Raw genomic sequence first — 20,159 nt, forward strand, 5'->3', positions numbered from 1 at the left:
ACCCTAAATAAAAATAACTACCAACCAAGAATTCTGTACCCAGGCAAACTCTCATTCATAGCCTAAGGTCAAATAAAAGTCTTCCACAGTAAGGAAAAACTGAATCAATATATCTCCACCAAACCAGCTTTACAGAAAATCTGAACAAATAAATCACAGAACTAAATAATTGCATAGACCAACTAGACTTAACCGACATCTACAGAATATACCGTCCAGCAACAACAGAATACACATTCTTCTCTGCAGCACATGGAACATTCTCCAAAATAGATCACATCTTAGGGCACAAAGAAAATCTGTACAAATTCAGAAGTATGAAAACCATTCCCTGCATGCTCTTCAGACCACAATGGAGTAAAATTAGAGCTCAACTCAAACAGCCACCACAGATAATCCTACAATACATGGAGACTAAACAACACACTGCTGAAACATCAGTGGGTCATTCAAGAAATTAGAACACAAATTCAAATGTTTATGGAATTCCACCAAGATGAGGACACAAAGTACCAGCTCCAATGGGACACAGCAAAGGCAGTACTAAGAAGAAAATTTAAATCTCTGAGTGTATACACATACAAACTGGAGAAACAGCAACTCAATAATTTAAGGAAGAACCCCAATTTCCTTGAAAGAGAACAACAAGCCAAACCCCAAGTCAATAGACAGAAGCAAATGATTAAAATCAACTCAGAATTTAATCAATTAGAGACGAAAAAACAATCGAAAGAATCAACAAAAAGCAAAGAGGTGGTTCTTTGAAAAAAAATCAGCAAGATAGACAGACTCCTAGCAGACCTGACCAAAAAACGAAGGCAGCACACTCAAATAAACAAGATCAGAGATGAAACAGGTAACATCACCACAGAAACAATCAAAATTCAGAACACAATAGGGAATATTTTGCAAACCTTTATGCCAACAAATTCAAGAACTTGGAAGAAATGGATGATTTCCAAGAAAAAATTCATATCCCCAAACTCAACCATGAAGATTTAAACCTTCTAAACAGACCCATATCCAGTAGTGAAATAGAAATGGCAATAAGTGATCTCCCATCCAAGAAAAGCCCAGGTCCAGATGGATCCACAGCAGAATTCAACAATGCCAATATTTCTCAAACTCTTCAATGGAATTGAAAGAGAACGTTACTACCAGACACATTCTATGAAGCCAGTATAACCCTCATCCCAAAACCAGGCAGGGACTCATCACGGAAGGAGGACTATAAACTGATTTCCCTGATGAACATAGAAGCAAAAATTCTCAACACAATTCTAGCCAATCGACTTCAATAGGTCATCAAAAAAATCATACACCACGATCAAACTGGATTGATCCCAGGGATGCAAAGTTGGTTCAATATATGCAACTCAATTAATGTAATCCACCACATCAACCGGAGCAAGGCAAAGAACCACATGGTTATGTCACTGGATGCGGAAAAAACGTTGGACAAAATCCAGCACCCATTTATACTTTTAGCCCTGGGAAAACTGGGATTCCAGGGAACATTCCTGAATATAATCAAGGCAGTTTATGACAAACCAACAGCAAGCATAACTCTAAATGGTGAAAAACTAAAGCCATTCCCTTTAAAATCAGGAACAAGGCAGGGATGTCCATTCTCTCCCCTTCTTTTCTACATAGTACTAGAATTCCTAGCCAGAGCTATTAGGCAAGAAGAAAATATAAAGTGGATCCAAATAATAAAAGATGAAGTTAAACTTTCTCTCTTTGCAGATGGCATGATCCTATACCTAAAGAACCCCATAGACTACCCCCAAGCTACTACAGCTGATCCAAAACTTTGGTAAAGTTGCAGGATATAAAATAAACCCTCAAAAATCAACGGCCTTTCTCTATGCTAATGACCCGAAGACTGAGGCTGAAATCAGAAAAGCAACTCCTTTTGCAATAGCCTCAAAAAACATAAAATACTTAGGAATAACCTTAACCAAAGAAATGAAAGACCTCTATGATGAGAACTTTAAAAGCTTGAAAAATGAAATTAAGGCAGAACAAAGGAAATGGAAAAACCTCCCATGCTCCTGGATTGGGAAGATTAATATAATCAAAATGATAATATTGCCAAAGGCTATCTACAAATTCAATGTAATGCCCATCAATATCCCAACACAATTTTTTAATGAAATAGAGGAAGCAATCCAGAAATTCATATGGAACAATAAAAGACCCAGAATAGCAAAAACAATCCTAAGCAGAAAGAACAGTGCTGGAGGAATTACCATACCCAACTTCAAGCTGTATTATAAAGCTATAGTAATAGAAACAGCTTGGTATTGGCACCGGAACAGGCCTGAAGACCAATGGAACAGAATTGAAGACCTAGAAATGAACCCCCAGAACTATGCCCACTTAATCTTTGATAAAGGAGTAAAAAAAAAAAAGTCCGAAAGAAAGATAGCCTCTTTAAGAAATGGTGCTGGAAAAACTGGTTCAACACATGCAACAAACTAAAACTAGGTCCTTATATATCACCCTGCACCAAAATCAATTCCAAATGGATCAAAGACCTCGAAATCAAAACAGACACCCTGAAAACCCTAAAGGAAGGAGTAGGAGAATCACTTGGGCTCCTTGGCACAGGACAGAACTTCCTTAACAAAGACCCAGAAAGGCTACAAATCAAAGAAAGGTTGGACAAATGGGACTACATCAAACTGAAGAGCTTCTGTAGGGCAAAGGACATAGCCTGCAAGATAAACAGAAAGCCCACAGATTGGGAGAAGATCTTTACTGGCCATACAACGGACAAAGGCCTAATATCTAAAATATATGCAGAACTAAAAAAATTATCTTCATCCAAAACAAAACTGCAAAGAACCAATAGCTCCTTCATCAAATGGGTTAAAAACTTAAAAAGAGACTTCTCTGATGAGGAAATGAGAATGGCCAAGAGACAGATTAAAAAGTGCTCTACATCACTGGCCATAAAAGAAATGCAAATCAAAACAACATTGAGATTCCATCTCACCCCAGTAAGAATGTCCTATTTCAAGAAAAATAACAATAACAATTGTTGGAGGGGATGTGGCCAAAAGGGAACCCTACTTCATTGTTGGTGGGAATGTAAACTGGTTCAGCCACTCTGGCAAGTGGTATGGAGATTCCTCAGAAGGCTAAACATAGAGCTCCTCTATGACCCAGCAGCCCCACTTTTGGGTATCTATCCAAAAGACCACAAACAAAATCACACTAAAGCCACCAGCACAACAATGTTCATCACAGTACAATTTGCCAGAGCTAGAATCTGGAACCAACCCAGATGCCCCTCAGTAGATGAATGGATCAGGAAAATGTGGTACATATACACAATGGAATTTTATGCCTCTATCAGAAAGAATGACATTGCCCCATTTGTAAGGAAATGGAAGAACTTGGAAAAAATTATACTAAGTGAAGTGAGCCAGACCCAAAGAAACATGGACTCTATGGTCTCCCTTATAGGGAATAATTAGCACAGGTTTAGGCAAGTCACAGCAGAGGATCACAAGAGCTCAATAGCTATACCCTTATGAACACATAAGATGATGCTAAGTGAAATGAACTCCATGTTATGAAAATGATTGTTATATTACTGTTGTAACTACTTTCAATGTGCTATGTGTTACTGTAGCTTCTATTTTTGATGATGTTCTTGTATCCCCTTCCTGTGGTTGTACCTACACTATCTCTGTATCTTATCTGAGTATATTGGAAACCGGGTATACTGGTATTGGAACTAGGGAATTGGAAGGGAATTCCAAAATCGAGAGACACAGGGTAAAATAAGAAAACAACTACAAAAGCAATACTTGCAAAACTGTTTGGTGTAAATGAACTGAACAATTCATGGGGGGGGAGGGAAAGGAGGAGGGGGGAGGGGGGCAATGAGGGACGAGGTAACAAACAGTACAAGAAATGTATCCAGTGCCTAAAGTGTGGAGTTGTGACATCTCTGTACATCAGTTTGATAATAAAAAATTTTAAAAGAAGAGCACAGAAGAAAAAAAATATTGTCAAGGTGATGTGCAGAGGGGTTACAGTTTCATACACAAGGCAAATAATAAAAGCAGCATTTCCCACTTATGATTAAATAAATCATAGTTTCACTTCATACTCTGCTACTTCCCTCAATAAAAAATGTTTCTATAGAGTTAGTGTTTAAACACCTATTTTTCACTTAGAGTGGAAAAATGATGTATTTTGTACTTTTTTCTTTTTATTAAACTGAGAATGAGATAAAGACGATGAAGATATAATTATAGTGAATTGGTTGCAGATTACATTTTTATCACTATTCCCTCCCTATTCCCATTTCTGTCTATTTCACCAATAGATAAAGTATAATACTACACTAGAACATATAATAACTTTTGGCATAATATATACAGAACTGTAGGTTTGCTCTTATGATATCCACATGAAACAAACAGTGTAAGTATGAGATCAAACTATGGGTCTTTGTTTGTGTATAGTCTATTACAAAAAAAAAGTTTGAAAAGTGGTCTATAATCATTTTTATTACTGTTGTAGCAATGAACTTAAAATGACATATCTTTATTATTTTACAGTTCTGGAGTATTAAGAGTCCTAACTGGATTGGCAGGACTGGATTTTTCTTAGAATCCCTAGGAGAGTAATCGTCTATCTTCCTCTTACTACTCCATGTCTAATTATTCGGGCCCACCTAGATAATACGAAATGATCACCAATCTCAAGGTTTTTGAGTTGAGCAGATCCTTAAAGTCCCACTTGCAAATGACATAATCATCATTCTTATATATAATATGGATTTCTAGATTCTGGAGGTTAAAGTGTGGGCATCTATGAAAGGCCACCATTCTGCCTTAGCACAACGCCATTTTTTTTTTCATAAAAGGGATGGGACAAGTTTATGTACCTGACTTTTCCTGTAGGTTTTGCCATTCTTGTAAGGTCCAGCCCTGGAGGGCTCCATACAGATGCCCCCCCCCCCCGGCCACACACACACACACACACACACACACACACACACACACACACACACACACCTGGTTAAGTGTCCACCCAGTTACCTGAGTAACCTGAATGCCTGGAGGCAATTACCCCTTCCCTGACGTCACATACTAATTTACCTGATCACACTTCCCTGTCTCTGCCCTAGAAAAGGCAGAGGGGGCTGGGAGGTGGGAGGGGGTGTCGCCCCTTCTCTCCAGCCACCTTGGCCACAGGCCAGCAGGTCAGGAATAAACTTTTCTCTCTTGCCTGAATACTGTGAAGTGTTCTCCTTTATCAGCTACCTACTTTAATCAACCTTAAAATTCTGAGGGTGCACAAAGGGTTCACTTAGTACCAGGCACCTCTTTGACTGAGCTGTGTCCAAGACTCCTTGGAAGTGTTGTGGAAGCCTTCCAAAACCCAATCAATGCCCCTAACAATGGCACTGCATGCCCGTAGGTCACTGCTTCCTGACATTCAAGCCCTCCAAATTATAGCATCATCCTGTTTCAGAAAGCAAAAATCAGTTTAGTCTGTTCCGGTCACCCTCGGCTTCTTTAAGCTTTCTGATCTGAGTTTGTCCAGCATTGATTGAGCCTGATTTGTAGTGAAGAGAATACTGTGTATCATTGTCTGGTGAATTCTGCTTTGGGAGGTGGTATCTGAGACAAATATAAGAGACCATGCTATTTGGAAACATGAGGACTTAATTACTCCCTTAATTAAGATGGTCAAGTACACTCCTAGAGCCAATGAAGGGAAAAAAATTCAAACAACTAAATTGAATATGCCCATCCAGTAAGCTAGCATACTGATTGGTCAATGTTTGTCAATTCTCTTAGTTAAACTAGCATTGTAAAACCATGGACAGTAGATGATGAGGATGCCAAAATAATGACCAGATTCTGAGAAATCCTTTCAATGGATTGGTGATTTATAATCATCAACCACATGCTAGCTGTACCAGTTGATTATCCGCCTTTTCCTGCACCTTGTAGCATCTGGCCAGCTTTTTCTTCATTTCTTTATTCTGGAGGAATGTAACTGATTCAAATGAATTTTTCTTTCAAACATTTTCTTTTACTTCACCTCTGATTGGCTTGTGGCTCCTGCTGATTGACAGGCAGGTCTACAGCAGTGGGTTCTCTTTTGAAGCTATTTTATCTTTTCTCTTTGACTTTCTTTTAATTTGATTGGATTCACTCTTGGAGCACCCTGTGGAAAGAACCCTGATTACTCCTTTTTCCACTGTGAGTTGGTAGATGGCAGAGCACACTCAGAAGTCTTATCCCTCCTTTGTTTGGACTGGCTGCCTGTGAAAGCCCTGGAGTGCTTATCTTGGCTGGCAGACAACTGTTCCCAGGTTTAAACTTCAAAGGCAAAACCCAGGCAGCCCTGAAGAAAGGGGATTCAGTCAGCTTCAAGGGAAGAGTGAACTGGTCCTGTGGACACTTGGGGAAATATGAAAAGTACACTGAGAAATGAGGCTAGTGTCAAGATCTCCAGGTCACTTTTTCTTTTTTTCACATTTGGAGAGTAACTTCAGAGTCCTGGGAAAGCACCTGTCTTTATCTTGGACAAAGCTTGTGTGACTCTGAACTTGAGAATTGATACTGGGTGCTTGTGCTGAGCTCCTGGCCACAGATGCCCTAAAGGACCATCAGCTGCAGGGCAGAGACCCTGTGGGACTGCTCATCAGTAGTGGGTTATGCCACAACTGAAGATGTTTATGAATGAACCTGATAGACACTTTACTTGCACAGAGTGACTATGGCTCAAGGGTCCAAGAGAAAATTTCACCATATTTTTTGAGGATGGATATTCTGTGAACTGTTAATATTATGGTTACAGTAAGTTAATCCTAATGTTAAGAAAGCAAAACCTGGGCTGGGGATATGGCCTAGTGGCAAGAGTGCTTGCCTCGTATACATGAGGCCCTGGGTTCAATTCCCCAGCACCACTTATACAGAAAATGGCCAGAAGTGGCGCTGTGTCTCAAGTGGCAGAGTGCTAGCCTTGAGCAAGAAGAAGCCAGGGACAGTGCTCAGGCCCTGAGTCCAAGCCCCAGGACTGGCCAAAAAAAAAAAAAAAAAAAGAAAGCAAAACTTGTTTTCAATTTTCCAATGATAATTAGAGAATGACAATTGCTTATACTATTTTAATTCCAAGACTACACACACACACACACACACAAACACACACACACACACAAACACACACACACAGTAATTGAATTTGCTTATGAAACATAGGGGAAAGAACTCCTTTTGTTGCTAGTATGTATTTATGGAGAGAGAGAGTGAGTGAGAGAGAGAGAGAGAGAGAGAATATACATTGGGCAAAACCCTAGCTCTGGATGCTCTGAGTCTTCTTATTTTTGAGTAATCTTTATCAGTCAATTTCTTAATATCTGTAAGTATTACTTGTCTCATATAAAATAACCATCAGGCAAGGCATGTCCTACACAGCCTGTGTTGGGGGACTGATGCAGGAGGATTTTGAGTTTCAGGCTACCCCAGGCTACAAAATGAATTTTAGGCCACTTTGGGATACATAGTGAGAACTTTTCTTAAAAGCAATAAAAACAACAGCAGTAACAACAACAGAAAGAGCAAAACAAAAGAACAAATTTGAAATGAGCTCCAGAACAACATTTTCAATCTTGTATAACTATCATAAGGAGCTCATGAGAAAATATTATGTAGGTGTTCAATATCTGGCTGTTATTATTACTTCTACTATTGTTTCTTTCTTGATTGTTCTTTTTATAAAAATCTCTTGCTCCATTTTCACTCTCATGTGTGGGAGGGAAAATCAGAAAAGAGGAATAAGGAGGTTTACTTTTTTCTAACACATAGCTTTTACTATGTCTAATGATCACTGGTCCCTAATTCTTTTCTATCACTTTCCTTGCCTTTGATCTTTGTCCTTCTACTCTACTTTCTGCTTCACTGTCAACTCCAGGGCACAGATTAGGTCTCCAGGGAGCATGTGGGTGTCTGTCAGCACTAGTGATTACCCCGTCCAACCCAGGACTCCAGAGATTACCTCTTGCATGATGAGCAAGGAATGCCTTTTGTGACCAGCTCTTTCATAGGAAGTTCCCCTGCCAAAACAAGGCTCCAAAAAAAACCAGCTCTTTTTGTCTTGAGAAGTTCATAAGTGGACATAGAAAGCTTGCAGATCAGATGATGGACATCTGGGCAGATAAAGCCTCACACCATGTCTTGATGATTCTATCTTTAACAAATGAAAGCTATTATTTTCTGGCCTGTCTACTCTAATGGTTTTTTCAACACATAAGTTTCTTCTTTAGGATGCATTATATGTGGTACTGGTCCAGCTCTCCATGGGAAAGGCCATTACATATCTGAATCTCAGTTGTGGCAAAACTTGTTCACACATTCTCAAAGTATTTCAAACACCAATTTATAGTTGTGTTACTATCAAATCACTCTGACATATATTGTCAAACCTCATTGAACTGCTAGGCAAATTAGGATGTTTTATCAAGAAAGATGTAAAAGCTTACCTGAGCACAGCATAATCAAAAGTTAGTCCTTGGTATACAGAACGTAAGTGTTGACTTGTACATTATGGGCATGATGCTTTGCAAAATGGTTTTAGTTTCCTATTTTCAAAAACTGATTGTTTAGAAATGATGTGTAATGAACTGATAGTTTATATTCATTTAATTCTGTTTATCTAATGTTCGATAAGATAATTATAAAAAATATTAGGATAGAGGATCTGTTACCACCCTTCTTGACATGGTACTGTTGGCACTTAAAAGTAAGTCAATTCTATTTTCCCCTAGAATTGTCTCCTTTTCTTCCTTCTCATCATAGTCTTCAAAATGTTCCCTAACTGTCTTCTTCAGACATGACATGGATCTATGGAGCTCAGCTTCTGCTTTCAGATGCTTTCAGGCAACGAGACCATAATTCCAGAAAATCAGACTAAAACCTTAACCCTCCCTCCTGTGCTGTCTTTTTTAACTTTCTGGGGGGGAATCTCCAGATAATCTGAATAGCATAATTATGGTGGACTTCAAGGACAAGTATTAGATACAATCTATAGCCAAATAAAAATAAATTCTATAGTGAAAATTCATTTCTTCTTGTTAGAGGAGGTTTAGGAGCTTCCAGAAGTAGTGGCAAGGGTGGGGGGAAACATCATTGTTTTCTCCTAAAAGTTATCTTACAATCAATAAACTGATCCTACCCAATATGGTGACATAAAGATATGGTCCAGAGAATAAGAAATAAAATTTTGAATAAGGGGCACAAAGTACCTGCCTTTATAGAAGTTGAAAGTTGATTAGGTATACAGGCAAGTAAAGAAGATATCATTTTTATAATATTCTGAGGTAACATGCAGGTTTTTTTGTTGTTGTTTATGTGATACTGAGGAATCAAACACAGGGCTTCATGCATGCTAGGCAAGCACTCTAACACTAAGCCACATTCCCAGCCCAACATGCAGATTTCTAAAGCATCATATATGAGAGGAATGATTAAAATTCTTAGAAGTTGGTGCATTGGGAATGTAATCTCACTTGTGAATTCTTTTATTTTCTGGGACATTAGAGTTCAATGTCTGTGCTTATATCTTTAAGTGTTTTACATATATGCTTCCAGTTTATCTAAAAAGAAAGTCACTCTCTATCTTTCCTTTTCCATTCTTTTTTCCTCCTAAGTTGTCCTTTATTTAGACTTATTTCCTATGTTTATCCATAAATGTAAGCATGTATATAGTTTTGTGCATCTGTGTTCATGTCTATGATGTATGGCTTTTAGATATCTTTCACAAATAAGTAAAAAAACATACAATATCACTTTTTTAACTTGTCTAGCTCAATTTGATATCCTTCCATCCATTTTTCTGCAAATGGCATGATACCATTTTTCTTTATTGCTGTGTAATATTCAATAATGTATATACATAGCTTATCTCCTTTATCCATTCATCTGTTGTTAGACACCTTGGCTGATTCCTTTGTTTGGCTATTGTGAACAGCATTGCAAAAAAACATAGGTATGATTGTAACTGTTGTATATTGATTTACTCTAATTCAGATCTATGCCTACTGGCTGTATGGTAGATTTATATCAGTCCCTCCCAAACCTCTGATAACCATCATTCTACTTTCATCTCCAATTCTCAAATTTTAAAAATTCAGTATATAATCAAGATAGTACTTTGTCTTTTGTTCTCATCTAAGAACAATTAGTGATGAGAAAAGTAGATTCAGCAATAGAGAGAAAGGGTCAAAGATTCAACTTCAACCCTAATTATTTCCATAATAAGTGGGTTTTCTTAGGAAAAAATTCATATCTAGGTAGGTTAGTTCTCATTTTGAAACCTTCCCAATTCAAACTATAAAATATTTCAACAAAAACACTAACTTGTTTGGAATAAGAAATAGTTATCTCTTTACCTTCACAAATTCTCAACTGGTAATTTGGTAACAAACAATTAACAACTAAGAAAAACAAAAGTTATTGACCTCTATGGAGCAAATATACATGGAAGATACCCAGGGAAATGGGTATGTTGTATAGGTAGTTTACCACTCTAGCTTATGCAATAGGCAACAGGCATCAAGACATTTGCAGAAAAGTGACAAGACAAAAGTAAAGGACATGAAGTCTCTGTGGGTGGCAGATTGAAGAAAGGCAGGTATATGGAAAAGTAATGACATGTGAAAACTGGTTAATAAAGTTTATGAAGTAGATCTCTCTGGTTGGCTCCTCTAGGCCAAAAATGATCTCTTGCAGTTGATTTCACCCTTTAGTAGATGAGAAGTAGAGAAAAAACATTTTTGTAAATTAATGTCCTGTATTTAGACAAAAGGGGATGGCAGTGAGCTTTCCTAATATCTACTTCTTAATTGCCTTCAGTTTAAAAATGAGTCCCTGACAAAGTGAAATATTTTGGAATGGTGTTCTCTTGTCTTTCTTAGGTATTATCTAATCTGTTAATTGGAATCTCAGTCTACGCAATGTCATTTTCTATTTATTTAGATTTGATAGTATTCTTCTATACATATTTTCTATGTGTTCCATTTTTGTATTGTTCATGTTTTGCTTTCTTGCCTATTGATCAATAGGATTCACTATTCTCCTCATTAGTTTGAATTCAAGAAGTCACACTTCTATTTTGCTTCAGTGATTTCTCTAAATATTACACTATCTTTAATCAATTATCATCTCCCTGAAATGAGCACTTTTAATATCTCTTGATACAATATTTTATAGCAGTTTAACTCATTTAACTGCTTCTTGGCCTTTGTGCTGTTATATTGTTTGTTTGTTTGCAAATATATAATTTGCCAATTTGACAAGAATTTTTGTGGTTTTTTTTATCATATTTTGCTAGCATATTTGCCATTTCCCTTTCACCTCATTTATTTTTGTTACTCTAAGATTCCATCTGGTTTCATTTATCTATAACTTTTAATATTTATGGAAGGACAGATCTTTTGATGGCAAATTCTCTCCACTTTCATTTCCCCTGAAAACACCTTTACTTTTCATTTTGAAAAATATTTTGCCAGAAACAGAACTATCCTTCATCCTTTCCTAAGGCAAACCATTGTGGCTTTCAAATATATTTACCATATTCTTTTCATCTCCATTTTAAAATATATCAAATGAAAGAAGAACAGCTTCTTTTAAGCCTTTAACTAAACTCATTCTGAGAAAAGAGACTAAAAAAGAAGCTTATTATCATTGACAGAGCATGATAAGAAAATAAAATTTAAAAAGGAATAAATTTCTAACCTCTAAAACATTATAATGGCACATATTTGTGAACATGGATCTGTAAAGCTAAGGAAGTATCAAACAAAATACTATTCAAATGCCTCTGAATTAAGAAACAAATTATTGGGTTGGGGATGAAGAAAACAGTGGTGGAATGCAAAGCATAAAGTTATTACCTTCTGTAGAAATGGGAAATATGGGAAATTGGAAGGAGAATAGAACCAGGGACTTGAAAAGGAATTGCTGAGCTTTGCTGAAAACCCATCTGGAGACCAAACAGTTGGCAGCCATTCATACAACTGCTTTATTGTCTTTAATGAAATTCAGAAGTCTGGGGACAACAAGTAATGAGATGGGTAGTTGAATAGATAAAGGACAGATGATCTTCAAGCCTTCATAACCTTGAGCTAAAGGAATGAGATTGTTAGGATAAAAAAAAGTTGTTGAAAAAAACTGACACCAGAGTATCCAACAAAGAGAGGAAATAAAATGAAATTATAAGGGGATTGATCAACTGTGAATATGTGGGAAAGGAATGTGGACTTTATCATGAATGGACAGAAAAGGAATGAGATTTGGAAGGTGAATGGAGATCGGGAAATATATTAGGATAATGGTCTTTGGAATTTTAAAACACCATGAAAAAGAATTTGAGTGACAAGGTCCCCAGAATTTCTGTGCTAGTAGTATTGGAAATGAGAATAGAGTGTAGTGTTGACATTAATATCAAATAATTTTGAAGCAATTTATTGGAAAAGACACCTACATGTTGAAATTACTCAGCTGATTGTGATTGAATTCATTATGAGAATAAAGAAAAAATGGAAAAACATGAAAAAAGTCATTTTAAGTGAAATTAAGCCAGGCTCAAAGAGACAAAGAAGGCATATGACTTTCTTATATGGAACCAAGAATTAATTTATAAATATATAAGTAAACACTTAGGGGTGGTATGCAAGTACACACAAAGGTATTAGCCAAAACATGGTAGACTTAGGGAAGAAATAAAATGCCCTTAGAAAAACGAACTCACAGACCACCAAAATAAACACCAGGAAATGGGGAATCAAAAGGGAGAATTAGAGTAGATAAATAAACAGAGGAGATGGAATGCAGTCAAAAATGCAAAATATATCCTACAAAATTAAGAAAATTGAAGGAACAGGTAAGTGGGGAAGAATATTGAAAGGAATGGCATTGATAAAAATGCATTGTATTCATAAACTACTTTGTTAAATGGCAACTTTTTGTGCACTAAAGATAATAAGACATATTTTTTAAAACAATATTGAGTGCCATGTTTCAGAGACTACAGTAAATAAATACAAGTAGTCAGGATTACAGGGGAAACCATCCATAAAGAGCAGAACAAAATGGCATACCAGACACAATGAAACTTTTAAGAAGAGTGGTTATTGCTTTAGGATAAGAAAAAAATATTTAGGAGATAGGAAGCTATCAGTGCTATCTCTGAGCCATCATTTTCCTTGAGTGTGGAAGAATTTAAGTCCTCTCTCAATTGGTTACAAGAAAAGATATACTTTCAGGGACTGTGCAGATTTCAAGTAAGTAAAAAGGAGACAAGATTTTCCAGTGAAATGATTAGAGATACAGAACAGTACGATAAGAATCTACCTCTATCAGCTATTGTGAAAAAAGGGAAAGTTGATTGAGAAAAGAGGACCAGGACTACAGAAAATAATTGCATAATGGGATTCTAAGTGAGAGGCTAATTGTCCAAAGGATGCAGAATTTGGGTTGGCAGTTAATCTTAAGACAGAAGAAAAGAAGTTTAGACTTACTACCAATTATAGTTAGTGCTACACTTAGGGCATTTAGCTAATGAATTTATTTGCATTGTAAATTTGCTAGATAGTAGAATTCTGTTATAGCAGCACACAGCAGACTAAGAGACCCAAGTTCATGTATGAAGACAAAATTCTAATATTTTGCTTCACTTTTTTGTGTTTTCTTATAAAATGATGACAATAAAACTGACCTCATATGAAGAAATAGAATAACACTTATTTGTTTACACAGCATAGAGTTACCTCTTAAGAATACACCTTGTACTTGCTATATCCTAACTCTACCTTCCCTGATGAAATAGCAGTACAAGAGGGAAATCACTGCAATGAGAAAAAGACAGAAGGTAGCACTGAGTACAGAGAAAGTCAGTCAAGACAAGAGACAAATCTGTGAGTCACCGTGGAAGAGGGAAGAACATTGTTTAAACAGCAGACTAGAGATGAAAACATACTAGATCATTCCTAAAAGAGGGGGCAAGGTGGTAGACAATCCAATCTCAAGTGGACATCCTGTATTGCAGCAAGAATGGGCCTTGCAGGCTTGGGACTGTCCTTTGAAGAAGAAAAATTATAATGAGCTAAATGACTACTAACTTTCCATTCCAGTGCTAAACTACCCTGTTTGACGTTTTCCAAGAGGCTGGAAGCTGTACATACCTCAGGGGCCCTGGCTGATGTCACCAATGGGCTGAGGTGTGACTTAGAAATCATATTTCTGGTCGTATCTCGTGTGTGGGCATGGAGATTCCAGATTTCAGCTTTGACCATTTCAAGAAGTTCACTCTCGACCATGTTCAAATACCATTTAGAAATTCTTTTTTTTTTTTTTAAGACTGTGGAAATTTTCAGTAAAATGGAAACAAATTGCTATAAGTAAACCATTTGTCACAGTCTGATTACTCTGCAGCCACTCTGGGAACACCAATTTGTCATGCTAGATCAAGATAACCACAGCCTGACTAGAGGAAATGGCTTTTTGCCTACTAGTTGTGATTTTTTTTTTCCTTTTTGCTTTTAAATTGTTCACCCAGAGCTGTGCTCCATGGAGTTCTCATGTTGTACTCCAACTATGTGATGGAAGAGGAAAGGGAAGGCATTAAGAACAAATTGCATCAGCACGGCCCCCACCTCAGTGCATCAGTGCCCCCAGCCTAGCAGCTCACCTCCAGGCTCTCTGCCTCGCTGCCTGCCTTCGGCTCGTCTTCCATCTCCAACCCACTGGAGGCCCAGTGGCCTCACTAGAGGACATCACTGCTCTCCCTGGCTGCGGCTCCCCATCAAGCCTCGTCCACATAGGCGATACCTGCCGCCTGCCGCCATCATGTCTGCTGCAAATTCTGAGACTACAAACTCAATCATCTCCAGAGAGGCCAGCACCCCGTTCTCATCAGCTACCACCAGCCAAGGCTGTGTTTTACCAGAAGGCAAAATCATGCTGAACATTCTTTTTGTTGGTAGAACTGATGTTAGGATGGATGAAACTGAAATCAGAAGCTTCTTCGCTAGATATGGTTCAGTAAAAGAAAGGAAGATAATCACTGACCGAACTGGTGTGCCCAAGGCTATGGCTTTGTATAATTTTATAATGACGTGGATGTGCAGAAGATAATAGAATCATAGATAAATTTCTATGGTAAAAAACTGAAACTGGGCCCTGCAATCAGGAAACAAAATTTATGTGCTTACCATGTGCAGCCAAGTCCTTCGATTTTTAATCCTCCTCCTCTTCCACCACAGGTTCAGAGTAACCCAAACACTGAGACTTACATGCCGCCTCCAACTATGATGAATCCTGTAACTCAGTATGTTCAGGCATATCTTCCTTACCCAAGTTCACCAGTTCAAGTCATCCTTGGGTATCAACTGCCTGATTATAATTATCAGATCCAACCACAGTGGCCTACTGGGGAACAAAGGAGTTATGTTACACCTCCGAAATCTGTGGATCGAAGCACACAGACAGTGGTATCTTGTCTGTTTAATCCAGAGAACAGACTAAGAAACTCTCTGGTTACTGAAGATAACTACTTCAAGGATAAAAGAGTGCATCACTTCAGAAGAAGTTGGGCAGTGCTTAAATCTGTTTGATCCTCTCTACTAGCCTTTAGTCTCAGTGCAAGTTACTAGTTTTGAAGATTAAGAAGAGACTAAAAGGTTTTCACTAGTAGAGAAATTTAACTCTAAACTTTGACAAATCACCCTGATTTTCTGTACAAGTTGCATTGCATTGTCTCATTTTATTTTACATTCATACATAATTACATTTTAGATGTTTATTTAGAAACTGGAGTTGTGTTTAATATATAGTTGGGGAAATAATTGAAAGTAAATAATTTTCAAATAACTGAAAAATAGTTGAAAGTAATAAGTTTTAAGTTTATCTGTAAGGATTTTTATTGAAATTGATGTTTCAGAAGTTTAAAAGCAAAACTGATTTTCAAAACATTGTTTTAACATTTTTATTTTGAAAGGTCAGAATTTTGATAGTCTGGATGCAAACATTTCACTTCCCCAACAAGTTCCTGTTAACAATACAGTATTACAGTTGTGTGTCTTGCATTTATTATTTGTCTAAAATTTTACCACAAAGCAGAATTTTAAAACTGCTTTTGTAATCAGTAGAACTCAATATACAGTTTGCTTTTGAGTTAACTCATCTAAACCCAGTAAGACAAGATTCTATACAGTCCAATCAGTGGGTACATTCAAATATTTTATCCTTTAGGTAGAGTCCATATATATATATCCTATATATTGATTGGGATAGTAATTAGAATAACCAAAATTCTGGGCCTAATTTTGTTTAGAGAATCCAAGCCAAGCTAAACTTTATTAAATATACCATCTTCTTGGTGAATTTTAACATTCTCCTTTTTAAATTTTTTTTCTTGAAATGCTGAACTCAATGGCTATATCTTAAATTGTGAAAAAATATTGGTATTAAAGCATGCTGTAATTTTTTATGTCACTTCCTAGGTTAATCAGAGTAACTGAAAGGAATTGTTTTTATAAAAACTTAAAAAAATAGTGAAAAGTAAATTGACTTTTATTTTTGTTTGTTAACCTATCATTTCCTTATGTTGTTAAATATGTCCAGAAATGTCAGTGGTAGGTAGTTTTGGAATTTCTAAACCACACAAGTTGTTTTATAAACCTATCTCAAGAACATACGACAGTCAGAGTTAATCTGTTTCTAGATTAGCTTATTTCTTTATTGGCATTGTGCATTCATTGTAACATTCAGCCTAGAGCACCAGATTCCCTTCTGTACTCCCAGTCTTGTTTTCCCAGTGTCCATCTGCTTCTGTTCTTCTGGGACATTTACTCCTAGAATTGGTGGTATAAATAAGGCAAATAGCAGTATGAACAGCTCTTAAGGGTTGAGCCTTGAAAAAGTACTAGTGGAACAATACCTTTCTAGGGAAACAATTGTTTTAACATCAATTGATCTGCCATGGACATGAGTTTAAAGAGCTTTGTTGGCCTTTCTTTCCTAAAATCTGGAGACTCCACTTGCCCCTAACATAATATAATGATCATGGGTCATATCAACAGTGCCCATTATGGTCTTTAATTAGTAATTTTCTATCTGGAGCTCAAGAGCAAAGTATTGTTGAGCTCCCCAAGAAGGTTTTCTTACACCTCAGTATTAGAACATGTCTTAAAATTTGTTCTTTAAAAAAGTATCTGTTCTTTTGGAGCATATTATAAAATTCCTACCTAAGTATAATCTGTGATTAAGCCTTCAGCTTATCTAAATTCTCATATCTAAATTCTGAAGAGCCAATTTTAATTATCCCAATATGACCTTAAGGAAATAAACTTGTTTATTTTGTTAGAAGAAAGTATTTAACAGTAAGGTAGAAAGAAAAGGCAAAAAAATGTCCAGAACCCTTCAAAATGGAAGATTAATTTTAAACTTAGAATATGTTTTATTACGTATTGCTGAGACTGTCTTCATTCATGTAAATTAATAAAGAATCGTTTGTTAAAAAAAGAACAAAATGCGTCATCTAAAAGCACTTACAAACAAAATAATTAACTATGGTTAAATATAAAACAGATTGGGGAAAATATACATTTAGAATACAATATCTTATTGTACATGTTATTTAAATGTGAGTTAACCAACAGAAGAATGGAAAATAACCAAAAATTTTAGCTATATTAATTTCTTAGCATACTTAGGAATGCTGGATAATTTGTTAATTACCTGGTATGAAAGAATCTACTGATTTATACTCTTGTTTTAAGTAGATACTAAAGTGAAAGTGTTTTTTAATGGAGTGTTTAATGATTTATGTTCCTGAAACAGTTTAAGTATAATTTTGCTTCAAAAACAGGAACCATTCAAGATTCCAAATACATATTAATATGTAGTATATATGTAAACATATTTATATATTTATATGTTGCATATACATATATTTTACATGGATACATTTGTACATTTCCATGTAGGTACACATATGTGTATTTATATGTAAATATATGTGCAGAATGTTTACAACTGTGCTTAGTCAGCAACAACGGCTAACTGTAATGATGGCTTTGGTGATGACAGTGGTGAAATAGTAAAAGTCAATATGCTAAACACTTCAGACAATTCATGCAAATTATTAAGCCTTCAATAAAAGCTTTCACATATCTGAAGAAATTGATATCAGGTTTATTTTGGGGGTTTCCAATAATAACCCTGTTAGTAACAAATAGAAGCAAAATTAAAAAAAAATCATTTGATCAGTTTTATAGAGCAGTATTACTTCAAACCTCTACAATTGAAATCATACCTATTCTTGAAGGAGAAACTATTGAATCCTCTAAATTAATGAATTATAATGGAGAAAAGATTTAGGTGAAAAAGATGTAAGAAATTTTTACATGTTTCATTTCTACTTGACACAATCTATTTCCTTGAAAAGTATCTCTGTGACAGATTTTCAGACACTCAGAATTACTGGCATTTATTTAATATTCTAAAGACATTTAAGAAAAACTTCATTTAAAAACATCAATTTAAAAGTAAAGCTTACTGCTAAAAATTATATAGAACATCACAATGGAAAAAAGAATTGATGGTGAGAGGAAGTATAATTGGAGTTACATTATAATATAAAAGAGGTTAACTGTATCACACACAATACCTGCTGTCATGTAATTATGTGATAAAATATTTCAACTAAAAGAAAGCTGTGTTCTTCAGAATTATTATTTGATCCCAAGCATGATACATCTCGACTAACAAAGTCTTACCAAAAAATGTAGTTAAAATCAGAAATGTGCTTAAAATTCAACTCCACGTATATCCAATATCTTACTGTAATACCTCAGAACTTAAAAGTACCAAAAGAAAACAAAGGGAAAGCAGGATGATACAGGCATGGGTAATTATTTGACTTCTTTTTTCATCTCAGTCTCTACATACAATGTTTTACATGATGAACCCAGTGGATGATGAGAAAAGTAAATTCAGTACCAGAGAAAAAGGGTGAAAGATCCAATTTCAAACTTGTTTTCCTAATGTAGACTCAGAATCCTGGTGGCCTTCTTTCCTATTTGACAATTCACAACTCAATCTATAAAGTGTGGCAATAAAAACAATTAAGTTGTTTGGTTGAACAGAGGAATGTTACATGTGACAGGTGTTGTTAAGACATAGTTGTTCACTTATTTCTATATTGTGTTATGCAAAGGTGACTGTATACATGAACTGTGGAAGGGATTTGCCTGCATAGAATTTCTGTATCAAATTAAAAATTTTCTGAAAATCAGAAGAAACAATTACCAGAATTAAGATTGGAGAACATCTTCACCAGCTTTTCAATAGATAAAGGATTAATATGTAGTATATACCAACTACTCAGAAATTAAACAGCAAGTGAATGAATAATCCAATGAATAAATGAGGAAATGAATTAAACTAACAGTTTTTTTTATTCTCAGAAGTATAAATGGCAAATAAACACTTGAAGAATCCTCAACATCCTTTGCTAAAAAGAAACATAAATCAAAATTACAGTAAAATTCCATAGTCAAGTCATAATAGTAATTACAAAGAAAACAGACATCAATAAATGCTGGCGAAAATGGGAAAAATAATAAAACTTTCATTTACTCTTACCTGGACTGTTATCGTGCACAATTATAATCCAAATAAACACAGAAGCTTGGCCCCCTCAAATTACAAGTTGGCTTACTTTATAATCCTACCACATTGCTATGGAGCATATATTCGAAGGAAAGTTAGTCAACACACAAGAGAGACATCTCCATGCCTGTGGTTGTCTCAGCTCTGTCTACATAGTAAAATTGTGGATTCCGTTGTGGTGTTCAACAACTGATGAATGGATAAGGAAAATATATATACACACGCACATATACTATCGAATACTACATAGTCATACAGAAAGATGAAATTGTGTCATTTAAAATGAATGATTGATGACACTGGAGATCATCATGTTGAGCAAAAGCAAATTCAAAAGGCCAAATTTAGCTTATTTTTAATAGAGTATAGACATAAAATGAGGATGATGATGATGATGATGATAATATTATAGTCAATAATGGATATAAATGTAAAATGAGGATTATATAG

The 20,159-nt window shown here is 35.8% G+C and overlaps 1 pseudogene; it reads left to right on the plus strand.

Annotated features, from left to right (window-relative positions):
* The first annotated feature begins 14,882 nt into the window (after positions 1–14,882).
* LOC125349914 lies at positions 14,883–15,649 on the plus strand (annotated as a pseudogene).
* The last annotated feature ends 4,510 nt before the right edge of the window (positions 15,650–20,159 follow it).

Source organism: Perognathus longimembris, chromosome 4, assembly GCF_023159225.1.
Source record: "Perognathus longimembris pacificus isolate PPM17 chromosome 4, ASM2315922v1, whole genome shotgun sequence".
Taxonomy (NCBI): domain Eukaryota; kingdom Metazoa; phylum Chordata; class Mammalia; order Rodentia; family Heteromyidae; genus Perognathus; species Perognathus longimembris.